The following is a 21,261-nucleotide window of genomic DNA, read 5'->3' as shown; positions in this document are numbered from 1 at the left end:
GGCCAACAGGCATGTGAAAATATGCTCAAATCACTAATCATCAGGAAAATGCAAATTAAAATCATAATGAGATATCGTCTCACTCCAGTCAAAATTGTTATTACCAATAGCACAAACAATAACAAGTGCTGGTGAGGATACTGAGAAAAAGGAACCTTCTCCTATGTTTTTGGTGGGAGTGTAAATTGGTACAGCCACTGTGGAAAACAGTTTGGAGGTCCCTCTGAGAACTAAAAGTAGATCTACCTTATGACCCAGCTATCCCCCTACTGGGGATATACCCAAAGGAAATGAAATTAATATATCAGAAATATTTCTGCACTCCCTTATTCACTACAGAACTATTAGCAACAGCCAAGAGATGGAATCAACCTAAATGTCCATGAATGGGTGAATGGGTTAAAAACATAAACAAACAAACAAACAAAACCTCTATGATATATATACACAATGGAATACTATTCAGCTATTAAAAAAAAAAAAGACATCCTATATTCTGTAGAGAGTAGAATAAAACCAGAGGCAGGGAAGTGCAGGGAGGAGGAGGAAAAGTGGTGGACTAATAGGCACAAACTATGCTGTCTACCCTAAGTGAATCATTGTGCAGTATATGCATGTATTGAAATAACACACTGTACCCTACAAATATGTGTAAATAAATGTCAAAATATTTTGAAAAAAATAAAGTATAAAACAAATTCTTTGTTATAAATGATATGATGAAAATGTTGGATAATTTTAACAAGAATAAGAAAGGGTATTTTCATATTATATACTTATAAAGTTATTGTAATCTTCCACCTTCCTGGCCTAATTTCCCTAATTTTCTGGGTTTTTTTTTTTTTGGATTTTTTTTAAAGGAAAATGTGTAATAAAAATTGATTATGCTCCTTTCTTCATGTTACAGAAATCTATTGTTTTTTCCCATGTTTTCCCAAAGTAAATAATATATGTATACCTAATACATGTTACATATATGCATATATAAACAATCTACGTACTTGTATTAGTCGGTTTCTGTTGCTTATAACAGAATATCTGAAAATGAGTAACTTATAAAGAAACAAAATTTATTTCTTACAGTTTTGGAGGCCAGGAAGTCCAATGTCCAGGGAACATGTCTGGTGAGGACCTTCGTGGTGGTGATTCTATATGGAGTCCCGTGGCAATGCAGGGTACCACACAGCAAGCATGGCCTGAGCGAGAGAGTTAACAAGCTCACTTGCTTTCCTTTAAATCCATCAGAACCATGCCCTGATAGCCCATTAAATCATTAACCCATTACTAACACTTAACACTGTTGCAGTGGGAATCAACCTTCAGTGAATTTTGAGGGGACATTCAATCCACAGCAGTATCATTTAATAAAAAAAAATGTAAAAATGTAAATACTGATCATTTACAGTTTACAAAAGTAAGCCATATATTAAAGATGGAAGGATTCATTATAGTTTACTATGGTTACATAAAGAGCACATATATAAACCTTGTTGGTTTGAAAGTAGTGTTATTTAGAAGGAAGTTTGAAGTTGGAGAAAAAGGATTCTAGTACAAAAAAGTAATAAATTAACACACAAAAAGCAAACATGAAAAACAAAAGTTTTGGTAAACAATTAAAATAAGGAGTTATATATTTTGAAATGAAGATGTAATTATTATATAAAATTATCCACAAATGGAGTGATTCTGGACTATAGAATAAGATTTCTTGAGAATATGGATGAAGGCTGCAGATAAAGAAGGTTTTAGAATGATCATTTTCTTGCTGAAAAATATTGAAAAACCCATAATTTGTAACTTGCCATTTATGTTCTGTTATTGTGCAGCTCCTGCTTTCCTCTTTAGATTCATCTGTAGTCAGTTTGTGCTTAAAAGTTACCCTCCAGGAAGCTGGAATTGCTTGTGTTGTTTACATATGTAGGTTTTTTGTTGTTTGTTTTTGTTTTATGCCAAATGTGTTTATTGTTTCCTCTGTTTATTTGGGTTTCCCTCTGGAATCTTGGCCTTTTGACAAGGGCTGTCTTATGTAACATTCCCCATAGTCAGTGAGAAATAAAAAAAATAAATTAATATATATATATAAATTAATAAATAAGCAAAACAAAGCTTGGGTACATACCTCCATTTTTTTTTTTTATCCTGCACTAGTTGTTAGACAGTTGAGCCATTTCCATTTCTTGGCTGTTACGAATACAGCTGCTCTGACATCTGTTGACAGATCATTTCATTTCCCTTGAGTAAAAAACAAGGATTGAGATAATTGGGTCATAGTTTAAGTACATTTTTAACTTCATAAGAAATCACTAAACTGTTTTCCAAAGAGGCTGTGAACTTTTACATCCCTGGCAGCAATATATAAGAACTTCACATTCTCTTCAACACTTGATGTTGTTAGTTTTCTAAATTTTTAGCCATTCTAATAGGTATAAAGTGGTATCTCATTGTGATTTCAATTTATTTTTCCCTATTGACTAGTGATGATAAACAATTTTTTATGTGCTTATTTGCCATATGCTTCTAACCTAAAAATATGTTCACATCTTTTGACGTTTGTTTTTTAAAATTGGATTGATTTTCTTATTATCCATACAAGAGGATACCAGCATATAAAAACATGAATGAATTTCTAAAGCATTATGCTAATTGAAAGAATTCATACACATATATACTGTATGAGTCACAGAAAAGGCAAGACTATAGTGACAGAAAGCAGATCAATGATTTCCACGGACTGATTTTTTACTAGGAGATAAAAGTTGATTGCAAAGACCTTTTGGGGTGATAGAAATGTTCTGTCTCATAAATGCTGTGGTGATTGCAAGACTATATATATTTGTAAAATCTCACTGAATCGAACACTTATAAATGGTGACTTTTATTATATCCAAATGTTATCACAATAAAGTAGATTAAAATAAAGCAAAATCTGAGGATGGTAGATTAATTTCCATAGAATACCTAAATAAATGTACTGAATGATTTACTATAAAATTTGTGCTGGAGTCAAATCTCATTTAAGTGTGTATATATGAAGTATATACAGACATATAATAAAATGCATGCAAATGGATACAAAATGCATTAAAATAACCATATATCGTAATCATGTGTAATTTGGTCCAGGAAAGTTGAGATAATTCAACATTTGATTCAACCTACTGATATCATTTATTTTTATTCAATAAATAAGTTTTAAAATTAATTTAAAATTATTAACCATACAAAAATTATATATTTAAATACTAAAATAAAAATTTAAAATTGTAACTTGAATTAGTACTAGAAAATAAAAAAAATATGAAGCAAATGGTAGATTTTACTTGTGAATCAGTATCCATACTGGAAAGTCATTACGTAAAAAATGTTAAGGGATAAAAGAAAATGAGAAATGAGCCCCAAATTGGAAACTTAGGAAAAGAGCCAGGGTATTGGGAAATAAAGACTGAGGGGTTAGTTATTAGATAAATCCTACGAATACTCTCGGATTTTGTTCTAAGTGTTATCATGTTCACATACAAACTCTTCGCTTGTTACTAAAGGGAAACCCACATCTTCACTTCCTACTTTAGGTCAAGTATAAGCCAAGTAGTGGGATCTGATTAGTGTCATAAATACCTCAGGTATAGAAATATAGCTCTCTCTATAGTTCAGAATACAGTCTCTTTGACTTTTAAAAATTGCTTATAATTGCTTCTAAAATATTTCACAAAAGTTTAAATGGATAGAAAAGATTTTATTTTTCATTTTTTTCCAAATAGCTCATACATGTATAGAAAATGAATAGTTACAATTTGAATGAGACTGGACCTTAGCATTATTATTTTTTCTTTTTTTCATTTTTATAAATGGGGTTTCTGAAGAAACTTGTTCACACAAGTATCAGGATGTGAGGAGCAATGTCATGTGAACTTCTAAGTCACTGAAAAAAAATCAAATGATTTTTCATCAAAAGTGATTTTAACACTGACTCAAATCTTTCATCAATTTTGTTGAAAGCAAAGCCTTTTATACTCCCTGACTTACAAGCAGATTTATTACCTAATCACCAAAGGCAGGTAATTCCTAAAAGTATTACAAAAAGTTTTACCAGGAAAACTTAGGAAATGAATGTTATGTTTCTAAGTCTTTTATTTAGAAGTGTGTTGTTCTATCTGATGTCCACACAAAAGGTTGAAAAATTAAAATACTGTTAATTTTTAGCAAAGCCAATAAATTATTTTTTGGCAAAATGATTTTATCACATCATCTATTTAAATATATTTCTGTCAGAATTTTGAAGCTATCACACCGATGTCACAGGTTTGGGTCCCCTTACAGGCCAGCTGCAAAATATTCTTCTGATAAACACCCAGATGTTTTTATACCTCAAGGCAATGTTTTCTGTGTTCTTTCATGTGATGGTTAGTTCAGGTGAGGCCAAAAAAAGAGACACAGGAGAGGCTCAAGAGAACAATGTTTATTATACTCACAGGTTTTAGGAACAGATGGCACGACCTTCCACTCAGGGCCACGTGGGACAGCACAGCATCAGTCAGGAGGCAGAAGGGGCAGGAGAAAGGGGACAGCTTAGCCCATGGGCTTCATGGGAGTTTCCATGAGAAAAGCAAAGCAGGATAGGGTAAAGAGTTTAGGACTGGCTAGTTTGAATAACTCTGGAAGGCTTTGGGCTGTAGGGATGGACCCTAGTTGCCTGGTACCAGTCCCTGGGGAGATAAAGGCAGAGGAATGTTGCCTCCTGGCATGTAGGGACAGATAGAGGAGGTATGGCTCTGGATACCTGGGTAGTGTGCATATCAAAGGTCTGCCCCCAGCTGAGCCATCTGCTATCTCTAAGAGTTGGCTAGCCTCTGAAAAGACAGTCTGTCTCCAGACAGAAAGGTTTTTTTAGATGTTGAAACATCATAATATACAGAATATAAAGGAAAGGGAGATGGGAAAGGGGGCTAGTGAGAAATTGGTTAATGGGCACAAAGAATCATTATGTTTTGTAATGATGAATGTGTTAATTATCCTGATTTGATCATCACATATTGTACACAAGTATTGATAGTCAACTCTTCACTATAAATATGTATAATCAATTATGTTTCAGTTAAAAAAATATAAACAATATGCAATGCATCAATCTAAGATTCAAGAGTGTTAGTCTAATGCCATTATTTTGATGGCATGGGAGAAGAAGACTTGCGAAAAGTGAGACGGAAATGAGAGAACTAGCCTTATAGTTTCATGAAGTACTGCCACATTCTCAAGCAGATCAATTTTAGAAAGGAATACGTTACTAAATTGAGAATCAGTAAGATGATTTGCTTAAAACTCCCCTCGCCTACCTATTCCTTTTAAAATCCAGTTGTAAATCCAGGTTTACAAATCTCTTATTTTAAAGAACACTGATTTAGAAAACCACAGATGCTATAGATTTTGTATTGATTTAATATAGTACTCAATGACATATAGATAGTTTGCTTTATTATTCTGAAGTCCACTGAGTCTATTGTTATTTTTCACTCATTATCTCCATCAGTGAGAAAATTAATCTGGAATAATATAGAAGTGCCCATTACAAATTCCCAGACCATAGAGGATTAGCTGTCATCAACTGGCCTGTAATGACGCAAATTGTTGGTAACATCTTTCATGCTTTACCCATGTTAAATTTGTTGCAAATTTAGATTATGTCATTTTATTAAAATAATTCTTTTTTCCTTTAATGTATATAATATCAGCAACTCCATAATGCTTTCTTATTTCTTTAAGGTCATATAGCCAGTCTCAACTTGACTATGCAGTGAGAGCTCAGTCATCCACTCATCATATTTCCACTTTTATTTTCTATAACTGTTTCATTTAGGCCACCTACATTACCACTTTAAACCAACATTTAGTCATGTGCCTTAAGACTGTGTCTACCTTGTTCATCGTTATATCCCCAGCAATTAAATACTTGACTTTTAGATAGTTTTCAAACAATTTTGTTGCATGAACCAATGCATTAACAGGAAGTTGAAATAAATTTGTCTTTGATTAATATTATTACACATGTCATTTATTTTCCAGATTTTTGTTTGGTTATTCTTTGGAAAAATATGAATTAGTGAGACAGAGTAAGTCTAGGCCTGTGAACCAAACTGACTCCGTTTTCCCTGCACAGGACACTGTTATTACTTTTTCACTCCTCAGTCATGAGACCCCCAGGGCACATGATTACCCTATGGCCCACCCTGATAAACTGACATAAGAGGGAAACAGATATTCACTGAGTTGCAAAACCCCTCCCCAAGGCTTGTTTACTGTAATTGTAAAAATAAGTTACTGGTTAACTTTAAGACCCCTTTAGGGTCTTAAGCTAAGACCTAAAAGCTTCAAGGTGAATGTTACATGTAAGCTTATAGGTGTAATCTTACCTAAGAAAAAACATGACTCTACAAATCCTGAAGACAATATTTGTAGAATCTTACTTCTTTTTTCCTAAGGTTATCAAAAATACACTCACCGAAAAAAGGTAATCAGGAAATGTTAAACATTTTATTTTTCTCCTTTTAGTTGCTTGTTAGACTATTTATTCAAAATTAAAAAGTATAATAATGGGGAGAGCTCATGCCCACAAAGCTTCAAGGTGAATGTTACAATGACCCTCTTGGTGTAACTATAATAAACACCACCACCATCTTGGACCTACTGAGCAGGAGCAAGGACCAAAGCCTTAACTGAGCATGTGCCCATGACGCAACCAGGAAGAACAGAATGGACCACCTCCAGCAATACAGGCCTGCATCCCTTGACTCCTTTCCTTGTAAAACTAGCCTGTGGCTACCCCCCTTGTGCATAAGTCTATTCCTCTTTTAATAAAGCTTTGTTTCCTTTGCTGCTGGGTACACTGTTCATTTCTATGACTTTGGGACCCAAGAGCCTAATTCAGTAACATTAGCAGCTCCCAAAAAACATACTCACATTGCCTTAATCTAGGGAAAAAAGTATTTGATGGCATTATTGACCAGGCTAAAGTTAAAGAACTTGCATCAATATAAAAATTTGAGAACATTGAAAAATAGCAATAATAACAATAATCTTAATCATAATTATAAAATAATCCCCACACACAGTAGCTTTGGTACTTAATTTTTTAAAAATCCAAGTACTTACATATTTAACATATTAATGATTCTTATGGCCCTGATTAAAATTATGATTTTTTTCTCAGTTTAAGCATTCCTTTGATGCATATTATTTTATAAGAGACAGCATCTTTCAGTATCCTTTGTTTTGACATTACTTTTAATAATTTGGGTGCAAAGTAAACCTATGCTTACTAAGAAAAATATCACAAAAATTTCATGTCATGGAGTATTAATTTAGCACAATCTTGTTGAAGACTTAGTGCTCATATGAGTCTATTATTATTGTCATTTGACCATGACCTTTTTTTTTGTTTATAGATCCTATTTTTCCTTTTGGGAATAAGTTTTTAAATTATTGCTTAATTTCAGATGCATGCATGTTTTTCTTTCATGTGTTTTTAAAGGGTTCATTTGGAATTCTTTTTGTATAGCTTTTATTTTTTGAATGATTTCATTTCCAGCGAATAATTGAATCATATTTACAAACTTCTGTCTGTTTTTATAACCTGCCTTTTTTGAATAATCACTGGGCAACCTTTTAACTGGCCAATAATATATTTGATTATATTAATATATTATATAATAATGTATTTGATTATTATTATAAAATTGCTGACCTGTAAATAAATTATACACTTGAAATATAATTCTCTGTTCATTTGATATTACTTCTATAATAAATTCTAAAAAGTAACATCACAGTAAACATGTTAACCACTATCCAAATATGCTTGGTTCAAAACCAGTAAACAAATTTTTTATCTGATATTTTCCACATGCACTTCTTTTTCTAGCATCTTGAACACTACTCCATTTCCTTTGACGTGGGTTGATCCAGACTGCCTTTGATAATAATGACCTGATAATTTATGACTAGCTGTCACCAGCCTAGAGAACTATAATTCTATTTCACTAGCACCTCTATAGAGTTCAAGGAGACAACAATGCCAGGAGGTAAGAAGAAAAGAGTGACTTCTCTGATCCTACGATCAAAAAAGCTATCACTTTTATTTTCTGAGCTTTCTATCAGGAAACAGATAAAATCTTGAAAATAAAACATCCAGTCTACTACTAGGTTACAGAACTGATAAGTTTTTGGTCTAACTACTCTGTTAAATACCTTAGCAAATGTTTTTTGCACAGATATTCAAGTGTACTCAGTTTATGCATCTTTATGATAAATTGAAGGCACATGGAGAAGCCACTTAGACTACAGCACTTTTCCTTAACTAGAAGAGTCCTGTGAAATATAGATAAAAATCTGCATTTGGCAGTAGAGTTCTTTTCATACAAATCAAACCCCGAAGAGGAATATTAAAAGATGTCTCATTATAAGTCAATAAAAATGAAAAAATAATTGCCTAATTCTCAAGATTAGGTTTTATTGTTAGCTCTCCCCATTATTATACTTTTTAATTTTGAATAAATAATCTAACAAGCAACTAAAAGGAGAAAAATAAAATGTTTAACATTTCCTGATTACCTTTTTTCGGTGAGTGTATTTTTGATAACCTTAGGAAAAAAGATGTAAGATTCTACAAATATTGTCTTCAGGATTTATAGGGTCATGTTTTTTCTTAGGTAAGATTACACCTATATTGGATGATTTGATCTATTGCCTCCCTTTCCCCTCCTAAATAGACAATATTTTTGTCCTGTTTGCCCTTCACTTTTTTTGAGTAAAATCGAATCCTCACCATGGTGAACAGAGGCACAAACTGCTAATGATCTTTTCAACATTAATCTCACTCGTATCAATAAGTTTGTGTCCTTTTCAGTTGTTCTTGACTCTTCTGCCTTTCTGTCTGGAAACATATAAGAGAACCCAGAGTACAAACCTTCTATTTGAACCCGAAGTGGCAGTGTTCATCCCTGGATTTCAAGTTTATTATTCTTTCTGGAAATACTTTCTGTCCTTTTTCTGAACTGAATGACATTTCAGCAAACTTTCTATTACCCAGGGTTATTGCTATTGGAAAAAAAAGAATATCTTTTAAAAATTTTTTTTCTTAAGGCTATTGATAGCTATCAGCCCCCTTTTATTAATAAAAATTATATTTTCTATTTCAGGTACACAGAATGATGCATTGCATTAAAGTATATTTAGATTCTTTATACAAATTATTTTAAAGCTTCATTAAGTAGTATATTGCTAATAAATAGTTTATTAAAATTATCTTTCTTTTGTACTAATTATTATACAATACCAAATTACTATAAAATACTTACTTGTTCTCTTGTTGTTACCATTCCCCAAAACATTTGCTTACTTGAATAGCACTGCCAATTTAACGGATCTACTCGATGAACTAGCCAACTTAGATCAATTAAAAAAAAAAATTATGCTGGGACTACCTTACTACACATTGATAACAGCTTGAGGGTAAAATAAACAATCATTCTTATTAGGAGTTTATAATTATGCACTAGTTTACCTGTGAATTTTCAAGACACCTAAAGAAGAACCCTTAAATTTCTTGCTGAAAATAGTTTAGATGCCAGAATTTTACTTTTATAGGCTGGTAAGCTGCAACTAGACTTACATTTCTGTGAGCTTTGAAGTGAAGTAGGAGATTACCGGAAGATTCCTCAGAAAGCCTGAAATAGGGAAACCAGAAATCAAAGCAATTTTGAGATATTAATGATTAATCCCTAGTTTGTTGATATTCAAGTAAAAGCTTCATAGACACAACAGAGCTGTTCTAGAAAATGCATATATGTTACCTTAGAACTCAATGACTGGCTTTCTCAGTAACAAATGTGTGGGCAGCTTAAATGAAATTGAAGCTTGATATAATATTATCCTCAGAAAATACTTTCTAGAGATAGAGAATGAATAGGGCTTTATTTACACATTAACATTCTTGAGACCCATGCATCAGACTATATTGTTCTGGAGAATATTCTTTACCTCAATTTAAAAGAAACAAAAACAAACATGCTTCTATAATATACAGCTATTGGTCTAACAATGAAAAAAGTGCATCTTAAACACTGTTTAAAAAGAGAAACATCTCCTCTGTCTGCTTGGGTTCAGCCAGAACTCCTTCAGGCCCTTTGGGGTGAGAGCAGTGGCAAGGTGGGAAAGGCCTAGGACAGAGCCTGTGGCTTAGGAAACAGATTCTGCCTAAAGAATTTACCAGGGAAGATGATGGACTTTTATCTACTCAGCATAGAGTGGAAACATCAAGAAACCTCTAGAAAGGAAGTTTGTTTCTATGGAGCAGAAAGAGGAGAAATATAAGGAAACAGAAAATAGTGGCAGAGAAAGAACCATAGCATTCATCATTAGATCCCCTGACCTAAAATCTTAATCTAATTTGATTTAATTTACAACTATTCCTCTAACTTAATTTTGCTACACATTACTTGTCTTCAATAATCTGAAAATGTCAGCATTCTTGATAGTATAGGCTATTTCCTTTATATAGGAAAATACGGGTATTTTCCTGTATAAAGTAAGCAGAAAAACACATTTATCGGAGGCAATCTTACATTGATTTTAATAAAGATAATATTTTTCGGTGAAACAACAAATAAGCAGTAAAAATTTTCTACTCAGACTAAAAGACATTAATTGGTTGATTACATGGAGAGAAAAAAATGTCTTGTCTGAAGTAGAAATTCTTTGACTGCAAGTAACACATTGGACTTGAGCCAACATAAGCAAGTAAGGAGAAAAGGCAAAGGATCTTGTCTCGCAGATTAGAAATGAAAGAGAGTAGTTACCAAGCAAAATCCATCTAAGATTTCCACCGGTTTCAGTCTCTGCTCAAAGTCTTTTTTTATTTGATAACTAAATTATAAACCTTTCTGCCAAGGAAGAAATTAGCTCTCCTTAACTTCAGTTACTTTGGAAGTATTACACGAGGGTCTGAGGAGTCATCAGCACTCATTCTGTAAATGGCTGTGGTGATGCTTTGTGATCTTACTCTAGCTTCTTGAGCCCAGGCACAAGGAGGAGGTCGCCACCACTCCAGTCCTTGGCAGATCTAAGAATTGAACCCATGGCAGCTTTGCTTGCACTCAGAATTTTATGAGACCTCTTGAGAAGTGTTCCTCAGCTTCAATTATTAACATGAATTTCATACTTCACAAGAAATCTTTACCTAAGTGCTTGGCTCTCATCTTAAAATCAAATAAGCTCAAAGCAAGTCCAAGCAAATCAAACACAAATCCATACCTTTAATCTTTTCTCAATTTACTAGGCACCAGACCTTTTTCTTACCAAACTCCTGCACCATCTCCCATTTACAAAACGAGATCCCATGGTGAACTCTTGTGGCAAGCAGGTATTCGATGGGGAATCAACTATGGTAAAAGCCCATAAGATCTGGATTCTTGCTTGACCAGCTAAAAATGCTCTGCTACAAGGCAAAGTAATGTCCCTCAACTTCTAGCAATGTCATTTTCACATCATAATCATAATGGACTTCTTGTTTTTCAGTTTACGTGATATAATGCTTGTTGGGAAATAGGATAATTTAATCAGGCTCCCTTCACCTTAGGTCAGGTTGGGGGTGGTGCAGCATTCTTTGTGGGCAGGTTGTGTGTGGGTGGAGTTAGTGTGCCTGCGCGGCACTGCCACTAGGCTGGAGTTGACTGCCTCTGGTGGCCACAACACATGTGGCCATGCTTTCCAACCTATGGCTTCCAAGGACCTGTTTGCTGGTTACCTAGCTCATTAGACCTGCGTGTGAGGGGTCTGATGACCCATCCTTGTGTGCGAAGGGTTTGCGACCTAGTCTGTGAATGGGCCTGAGGGGTCTGTGAGCTCCAGACCCAGCCCTAGCTCGACAATTGGCCCAGTCGGTGCAAGACTACCAGCAGGTAAAGGAGCCCAACAACTGGCATAGTTGTGTAGCTTTACAATGCTTTAACTGTGTACATGTGTGTGGGTCTTGGAAATATGTCAGCATTACATAGGTCTCCTCTCCCAGATAGGAGTGCCCTTGTCCTTACCCAGAGTCACTTACTCCTTATCACAACTGGAACTGTGATCAGCAGTGCTGAGTCCTCAAGATGGGACTAAGGGTCGCCTCAGTTAGAGAGCCCTTGCTGGTATGTTTCTATTAGTGCTTTGATGTGTTCCAAAGATTAATGCCAATTAATGATGCGGATAACTGAGTATACTTTACTGATTTTACTTTTTCTCTGGCTGATAAGTTTTTAAATTGTTTGATTTTGATGATACAGATTTTGTCATAACTCCTTCTGACCCCTGAAAATTTGGGACATAATCCACAGACGTGAACTTGGACTTTTTGTGAATGTTTTATCAAGGTCTATGACTCATTACCTTAAATCACTGGGTGGGACACTTTAAATAGAAAAGGGAAAGCGATTTTTTAAAAGGTAACCATTTTGTAGCCTGAGCTGTACTCAATATGATTCAAACATAAAATTACCATTTCTTCTCATTCTCTCTTCAAAACTGCTCTGTGAATGACTTTTTTTTTTTTTGTCTCCCCTTGAATAACTTGTTAGACAGGTACTGTAGTTTTTCTCACCACTCTTGAGTAATAAAAAGTTATCCAGATACCTTCTATCCCACGAATGCCCTCACTGTCCAGGATAATTATCAAAATGCAAAATATGTTATAAATCATATCTTTTTTGTCTCTCCCTAATTTATTCTAGAAAGCCTGCAATTGGGTCAGGGGAGTCGGGAGACTTGTTCTATTTCCCTATGATGCTTTTGTATTTCTTCTGCTTTAGCGAGTCCTGGTTTCTGGCTCATCTAGGGTTTGAGATAGGAGGAGAGAAGAATAAAGGAAAGGACATATGGCCACTTACTGGGCCACTGCTGTCTTGTGCGTGTGCCAGTGCTTGCCAGATGTTTAAAGTTCACTCCATTGCAGAACACTTATCTTTTCTTAGAGGCTTCCTTAAGGAATATGAGAGCTACGCATGTGATATGGGACAGGCTGCTTGTCACTCCAGCTCTCAATTCTGGAGAGCTGAACTTGCAAGATAGAAAACCACAATGTCATACTTGTCTGTACATCACTATGTGAGGTCCACATCTCACATAGAATCTTTCTGTTGGAGCCCCATAGCCCCCCAGATGTCTTCCTTGGACTAAGTCCTTTATGCAATAGCTTTCAGTGGGCTTTCCTGCCTTTGTCATTGGAGAAAGGGTAAGGAGTTTCCAATGCATCACTCTTTTTCTTGGTTGGGCTGTCTTAGGAAAATGGCCACTATCTGCCAGGCTTAAGTCACACTTCAATCAATTGTAGTCTCAATCTCTGAAAGATACATGCTGGGCTCTCCAAGTAGTGCTTTTGAAGCCCCTTTCACAGTAGACCTAAGAGAGAAGAAAGCAACTGTCTCTTTCCTATGGGAACAGGGGAGAGGAGAAATATCAGTAATTCTCCATATATTTGAAAGGAAATATCTTCTATTTAACCCCAGCCACAAGTGTTGAGACTTTTTAGAGGGGTCATAGGCTAAGGGTGGTGAAATCAGTTTTAGGCACCTACTTTTTAAATTTTTTATCATTGATCTAACAAGTCTAGTGCTTCCCTAAAGGAATGTGGGATCAACTTGGTATTCCTTGCATTCAGTGATCAGCCAAAATGATCAGGAGTCTCATTTTAATAATCAGCCACACATTATATCATTATTATCATGAATAAATAATGGAAGAAAATTCAATAATGTCAGTGGGAGGAAATAAAAATTAAGATTTTAGATAATGCAGTAAAAGAAAGCCGAATAAAGAAATCACAAGGAGATGGCCTAAATAGAAGAAACCATGTAGAAGAAAGTCAAAGTATGATTACCTAAATCAAACTCATTTTTATTAAAGTCTTAGTTAGTAAAGGAAAGATTTCAAATGAATTTGTGTGATTTTAATGACATTTAATATTTTGATTATATTTTTAATATTTTGAAATCCTAAAGCAAAGAAAGAAATCCAAAGGAGGAGCTATAAATAGAAGGGCCATAAGCAGCCAGAAATGTAATCTGGGGATGGGCCTGGTGCTGGAAAACAATACTAAGAACAAGTCCAGTAAATTAACTTTACTTTTCTGGAAGTTACTACTCTTCTAGATATAGGAAATAGTATGGGTAATTTGCATCCACATTTTGTTAAGCCATTTGAAAAAGGACTACACTATATTCTCGGGGACAAGATGAGGAATGATAATTCAAAGTTCCTTTCCATATGTTCATAAATGGCTATATTGTGCCTATGCTCATTACCTGGAGACAGGTGACTAATGGTGTGTCAGGTCCGCCGCCAGCCGACCCGAACAGCCCTAGCCTCTTTCCTTTCGGTGGGCGAGCTAACGGCCAGGATTCCTCTTTCCCTCCTGTCCCCTTTGGAAGGAGATGGGGGAAGAGAGCCATGAAGAGAGGTGAACACACCTGCCGGCCCCCCAAAAACAGCCCGGTTAAAGGACACTCAGACGAGGCGGCGGTTCTGTCGAGCAGTTCTGTTTATTATCACACAAGCACTTGCTTTTAAAGGCAAATGGGGACGGGAGGTTTTTTACATCCTCCAATCAGCTTAAGGGTCCTGTCTCCATACCTATCTATTGCAATCACGCAGTGTTCACGTGTGTGGCCAATTAAGGGCTAAGGCAAGGTTCCCGCAGACACTACCACCCTACTTCCTCCCGGTGCCGTCTTCGGCTGCCACGTTAATCCACTTGTAATGTCACTTAAGGTGGTGTTCGTTTTTAAAGCCCAACAATGGTGTTATTTGGGAATTGTGATGTATCCATCTTGTCATTTTAATTTTAAAACAACAATTTCTAGAAACACATGGATTGGCAAGTAAACAAAAGTTTAAACACTTGAATTTGATGAAAGAATGAGAAATCAATGTCTTTGACAATTTTGAACGAAGAGCAGACACAAACTAGAAGAAATTTAATAAGTGCCCTTATATTAATAAAGGAAAATCAAGAAGAAAGCTGCAGATTAGGAATTGCAACACTGTTGGTGACTTTCTTTTAATCTTGGCCCAGCATTCCAGGGATAGTAAATCAGATGCTGCAATACGTGAAAGAAAAATGAGAGCCTCGTGTAGATTTTTTTTAGTGTCCAATTAAAAATGTATTTTTACAAGACTTTTTTTGAGCATACGTACTTTTAAATGTTCTGCATTTTCTTTAAGGATAAGTCATAAGTTATAAAGGAATATACAAATTTTAAATAAAAAGTTGTTATTAAATTTAATTTAAATTATTTTAAAGTGGATAAGGAATAAATATGTTTGATTCTTGATTCTTCTTGTACCATTCAGAATACTGCAAAGATAATAATAAATAAAAGTAAGAATATGTGGATTATTCAAATGTAAAGGAAACTAAGAAAAGAAAAACATAATTATCCTTGTAGGTTGAAAAGATGATCAGAAATTCTAACATGCTGATACAGCAATATTCATTTAACCAATATATGTTCTGTTTCTTTTTATCATAATGAAGCTATCTAACTATCTGCAGGGGATATTATAAAGATTAATTACTTAATTTTTGTAAGAGTTCATAAAGTTTAATAATATTAAATAAAAAGACAAATGAAAGATTGAAGTAAGAGCCATTAAATATTGTCACAAACCCATTCCTTATAATTACTTACAGGGATGAAGGTCAGCGTTTCTCTGAGCAACATCTATTAATGTGGTCAGAAAACATGATAAACTTTTATTAAAAATTTTAAGAAATGACTATATACATTCTGTGCATAAAAATTTTATGAAGGTTTTAATTAAACCTTGCCGAACCCCTTTTTAGAATACCTATGTTCTCATTCATGACAGTGACCTCTGCATCTTTTTCTAGCTCACTGGTCCTTTCCATCGCTCTCCTTCTTTAGTATCTCCTTAAAAGAAGGTATTTCTCAGGGTTCTAACATTTTAAATTTATCTTAAACTGTATTCTTTTGGATGTATCAGTTATTTCCCTCATTTGATGGACTTCAAAATCTATACTATTAACCTTAAATATCTTTTGCATTAAAGAAACAAAATCCTAAATAAGTTCTTAACAGTACCACATAGGTTTACTCTATGGGTACATAAAATTCAACATGTTGAAAATGGAACTATTTTCTTACTTCCGGAACTTACCTTTTCTATGAACAGGATGCATAATATTAGAGCACAAGCTCTGGAGCCCTAATACCTGAGATCGTACCACTCATTTTCTGAGGACCCGATGTATGACATTGTACAAGTAAATGTGGGGTGATTAAGAGTTGTTATGAGAATTGAATGAGTTAACAAGTGTGAAATATTTTAAATGATACCTAAATCATAGTAAGCATTAAAACATGTGCTATAGTAAGAATTAAAATACGTGTATTATCATTTTCCTTATCTTGATAAGAAATCAAGTACTTCCCTCTTGGTAACTAAGACTAAGAAATATCCTAGCCATCTTCACTTCTAAATTCTTTCAGTTATTTAAAACAAAACAAAATCACTTTGATTCCTACATTATCTATTAGCCAAACAAATGACAACCACCAAACCCATCTCATACTATTATCATATTATTACCTCTGTAATTCTCTCCCCACTCTGGTTCTGCTGGTAAACCTGGGTTATCCTTTAAACCTATACAAAGGGTCAATCACTCAGTAAAACTTTCTTTCCTCTATCCTCCATACCTGTCAGACAAAACGTATTACTTTCTTTCCTGTACTGCCGCTACCTTTTTTTTGTGTGTGTGAAAGTATTAGTTAATGCGTGATTTACTTATCTGTCTACTACTAGATTTGATAAATGCTCTAGGAGGACATGGACCAAAACTTTTTATCATTTATCATGATATTCTATTTATTATTATGTATTACTTATTTATCATTGAATCTACAGAACAGTGTCCAGCATGTGACAGTTAGGAAATATTTGTTAAATTTCAATAATATTTAAACTCATCACAATTTGTGACTTTTCATAATACCCCCTACACAGATTATTCCAGTCTCATCTTCTATCACCTCTTCTTAATCAAAAAACAAAGTAGAACAAAACAAGAAATAGTATATTTATTGCTTCTATGATACATTTTAGCATATCATCATAAACTGATATATAACTATATAAACTGTTGCACTTATATTAGAACATTTGTTACAATCTGCCTCTGTAAGAGTGGTTAATTTGGAGTAGACGGATACATATTAAATTGTGAACTTCAGAAGGACAAATACTCTATTCTTGTGGCTGAAAAATGTTACTTGAATTGACAAATCAATTTGTATAAAAGAATAAAAATGATTTTTTATCTGAGGTTATTTCTATAGGAAATAAAATGCTATTTGTGAAGAATTTCATTTCCTAGAAATAAGCATTCGAAAAATAATGACAACTCTATGGTAGGACTGTGTGTGCGTGTGCATGCACGTGTGTGTGTTTATGTGTGCAAAGAGAGAGCTCCACATTTAGGAACATAGGAAGACCTTGCAATTTGGATCAGTTTACTGCATAACTGATATGCTCAACTAAGGACATATTTTTGAGGTAAAGATACTTTCTTTATATTCAAAGTAAACCACAGCATAACCTTTGTGAAATCTGAACTTTGTATATACAATTATAGGGTACATTGTCTTCAGTATGCTCAACTCTAAAGGAAGATAGTGTTGTTTTCTTTACAGGGTTGATTGAGTTCTTAAACTGAACAATGCAAGAAATGTAAGTGGGAAAGCTGCATTAAAATCTGTCTTGAAGAAAACCAGGTTTATTACCTTAATTTCTTCCTTCTACCCAACCCAACAGCCTCTCAATACATTCAAGTTTGTAATTTATTATTCAGCTTTTCAGCAAATATAACTGAATGTGTATTTTGTGCCAGGCTGAGATGTCTTTGAGAACATTGCAGTGAGCAGGACAGAGAAAGTTCCTGCTCCCATGGATACAAATGTTAACTGGAGGAAATAGGAACTGAACACGTGAACATAAATAAATATACAATTATACTGTGATAAATGTTAAAAAGAAACATGTAGGATGTTATGAGACTCTGTAATAAGAGGTTTTGATATCCAATGAGAAGTGATATTTATGGTGATGAATATCATGGAGGAATTGATATTTATGTACAGACTTGAAAATTATTAGGAATTGTCCATGCAAAATGAATAATATATTCCAAGCAGGAAAATCAGTGTACTTATGAACTTTTTGGATTGCCTCATAAAACAAAGTAGCTGTAAAATTAAGTATAGTTGATTTCTATCTTATTATTTTTTTAATGTACATAACATGATCAACTACCTACTATTTATGGAATTAGTAAACAGCAAAATTGCAAAACAAGTAACAGCTCAGAAAATAAAGGCTCTAGGATTTATTTTCAATGTCATATGGTTTGCTAGAGTTCAGATGGAAGAATCTAAGAAACTTATCGGAGTAGTTGGTATATGATAGAAAATTTCCACTTGTCAGTTGAAATACGATAAAAATAGTTAGCATATGATAGAAAATTCTATTTGTCAATAGAATTGAGTATTTGTCTCTTGATATTTGAAATCTAGTGAATAACTAAACTTTATTGATAATGATTAGCCTATACAAGATAATCTAGACTGAGGATTGATCTCTCGGATTGATTTACTTGTGAAAACTCTCATATATCCATGGAATCAATGATAATTAACAAGTTGTGGATTCTAACCAGATTGGCATAGTTCTAGGCTTATTTTTCTACCCCAACACAACCCCAAATGTAACTCACTGTAGCAGGGAGTACATATTGTGGGGAGGACGTGGAGAGAATATACAAAGAAAGAATTTCTGACTCAACATTTTTGGTTGAAATCACAACTTCATTTCTATGTATCTGTGGGGCCCATGACAAGATATTGATCATTGTGTGCTTCATTTTCCTTTTACTTAAAAATGAACTGATAATACCTCCAATGATTACTATAATCAATGTTGCTGTAGTCTTTGACAAGTTAGTTGTTTTGTATTAGGATCCATTCTCCCAGTGATCATAGTGTGTTTAGGGTCCAGAAGTAATAAACAGAATATTGTATCGAAAGAACTTTATGTTTTTTTAGAGACAATATGTTGTCCATGGCCTGGGAATCTGCTCAGTACCAGTAATAGCACAACTTGGAAACAGAGATTTCACACATCTGTTATAAGCTACAACTTCCCATTTCTCCTCCTATCACCTCTAACACAAAACCGTAATCACCAATATTGGGTGAAAGAAAGCAGAAATGGGCAATATGTTTACCTGCATCCTTTTCCTTTGTCCTCAGACATACGTTCCTATAGTATTCTCCTAAAAAAAAAAAAAAAAAAAAAGAAAAAAAAAACCTTGATACTTTATCATGGTTGTCATTTACTTTTTAAAAATGGAAGAATCAGGAGTTACTTAAATTTATTGATATTTTATTTAAATCCCCATGTCCAGCATTAATAACTGAGTAATTCAAGACACCAAATTATTTAGATGATGTATATCAACCAATGGAAAGTGAAAACTGTGGTTACCATGACTGAATATGCTCAATAAAGACAGAAATGAAAAGAGAAGTATAAAATTACTTATTGCATAATGGGATGGAACTGAACCATTGCCTAAATCCTGGAAGAACTGCAGCTTTCAATCCAAGAATTTAAATCAGAGGTGCAGATGACTTTTTCAGTTCCAATGAAGCAATTCTAATACCAGTAACCTGAGCTCTTGAGTTTAGTTTTCTCATCAGCATTATGTGAGATACCACATATATTTATATATCTCTAAATACCTGATAGTGTAGGCATGTGTGTATTAGTCTGTTTCTGTTGCGTATAACAAAATACTTGAAACTGGGTGATATATAAAGAAAGTGAAATTTATTGCTTACAGTTTCTGAGGCTGGGAAGTCCAAAGTCCATCTGGTGGTGGTGACAGTGACACAAGGGTCTCACATTGCAAGACAGTGGAAGCAGAGAGAGCAGAGACAGCAGACATAGAGAGCAAGAGAGAAAAAGACAGATTTTCCTGTCTCTTCTTTTAAAACCCTCAGAATCATGCCCCTGACCACTACTTTTAATCCATTCACTATGGCATGGTCCTCACAATCTCATCACCTCTTGAAGGCTCCACCTTTCAATTACCATAATAGGATTTCCCACCTTCAACAGTTACAATGGGGATTAAGCTTCCAATATTTGAAATTTGGGGGACACAATTCAGTCAATCTACAGCAGTGTGTGTGTGTGTGTGTGTGTGTGTGTGTGTGTGTGTGTGTGTATAAACATACTTTGTAGAAAAAATGAAGCTTTTCTCTTTGTAGATTTCAACCTTATTTTCAGAAGTTTCCTGAAATATGAATATATTTTCTGGCATTTATTCTGTTATCATCTATTAACAACATCCAGCTTAAGTCATATATATTCTGTAAACCCTTCACTTATTAGTCTTATTTACAAAGATCTTTTCTTTGTGTTAATAATTGCCATTCTCATTTTTTCACCCTGTAAATCTTTATATGACTTTCAAAACAATTTACATTTAACAGGGTTCTAATTGTTTTGTGTCTGTGAGTTGGATATTTCTATATTATATGGTTGTGAAGAAGGGACCATATCTTTCACATTTTTTCTATCCCTGACATGATCTACCACAGTGGTTTTTCTCCCTGACTTCACGTTAGAATTTTCTGGGGGGAGAAGGGGAGTGTTAAAATTTCCTGTACCTGGGCTGTATCCCAGACTAGTTGAATTAAAATCTGTTGGCATAGGGCACAGGCACAGAAATTGTGTTGATTCAAAACTGATTCTAATGTGTAGCCAAGTTTGAGAACCCCTATTCTAGCATTATACTGAGAATTAGACAGTATTTAGTACACATGTAATTAAGCATACGGTAGAGAACATCAAAGAATACCCAATGATAAGTAAAGTTTCCAGAAAAGAAAGTTTTAGATTTCAACATGGATAGGGAACCATAAATTGTGAATTGTAAATAGTAGCTGGTTGGAGCTGAAGTAATGATTTAGACACAAGTGATAGAAGAGGTGTGACAGTGAAGACCTTCAGGCTTTTCCAGTAGAACTAAAATTAAATTTGAGTTTATAAGTATGTGCAAGCAGTTACAAAGCCATAGATGTGAAAGATAATTCAGATTTTGTCAATTTGGACTCATCTAAGAAGGGAAAAGGGAAATATATAAAGTTGAAG

This window comes from Cynocephalus volans, chromosome 5 (genome assembly GCF_027409185.1).
Source record: "Cynocephalus volans isolate mCynVol1 chromosome 5, mCynVol1.pri, whole genome shotgun sequence".
Classification (NCBI taxonomy): Eukaryota; Metazoa; Chordata; class Mammalia; order Dermoptera; family Cynocephalidae; genus Cynocephalus; species Cynocephalus volans.
Note: the sequence above shows the minus strand (reverse complement) of the source record.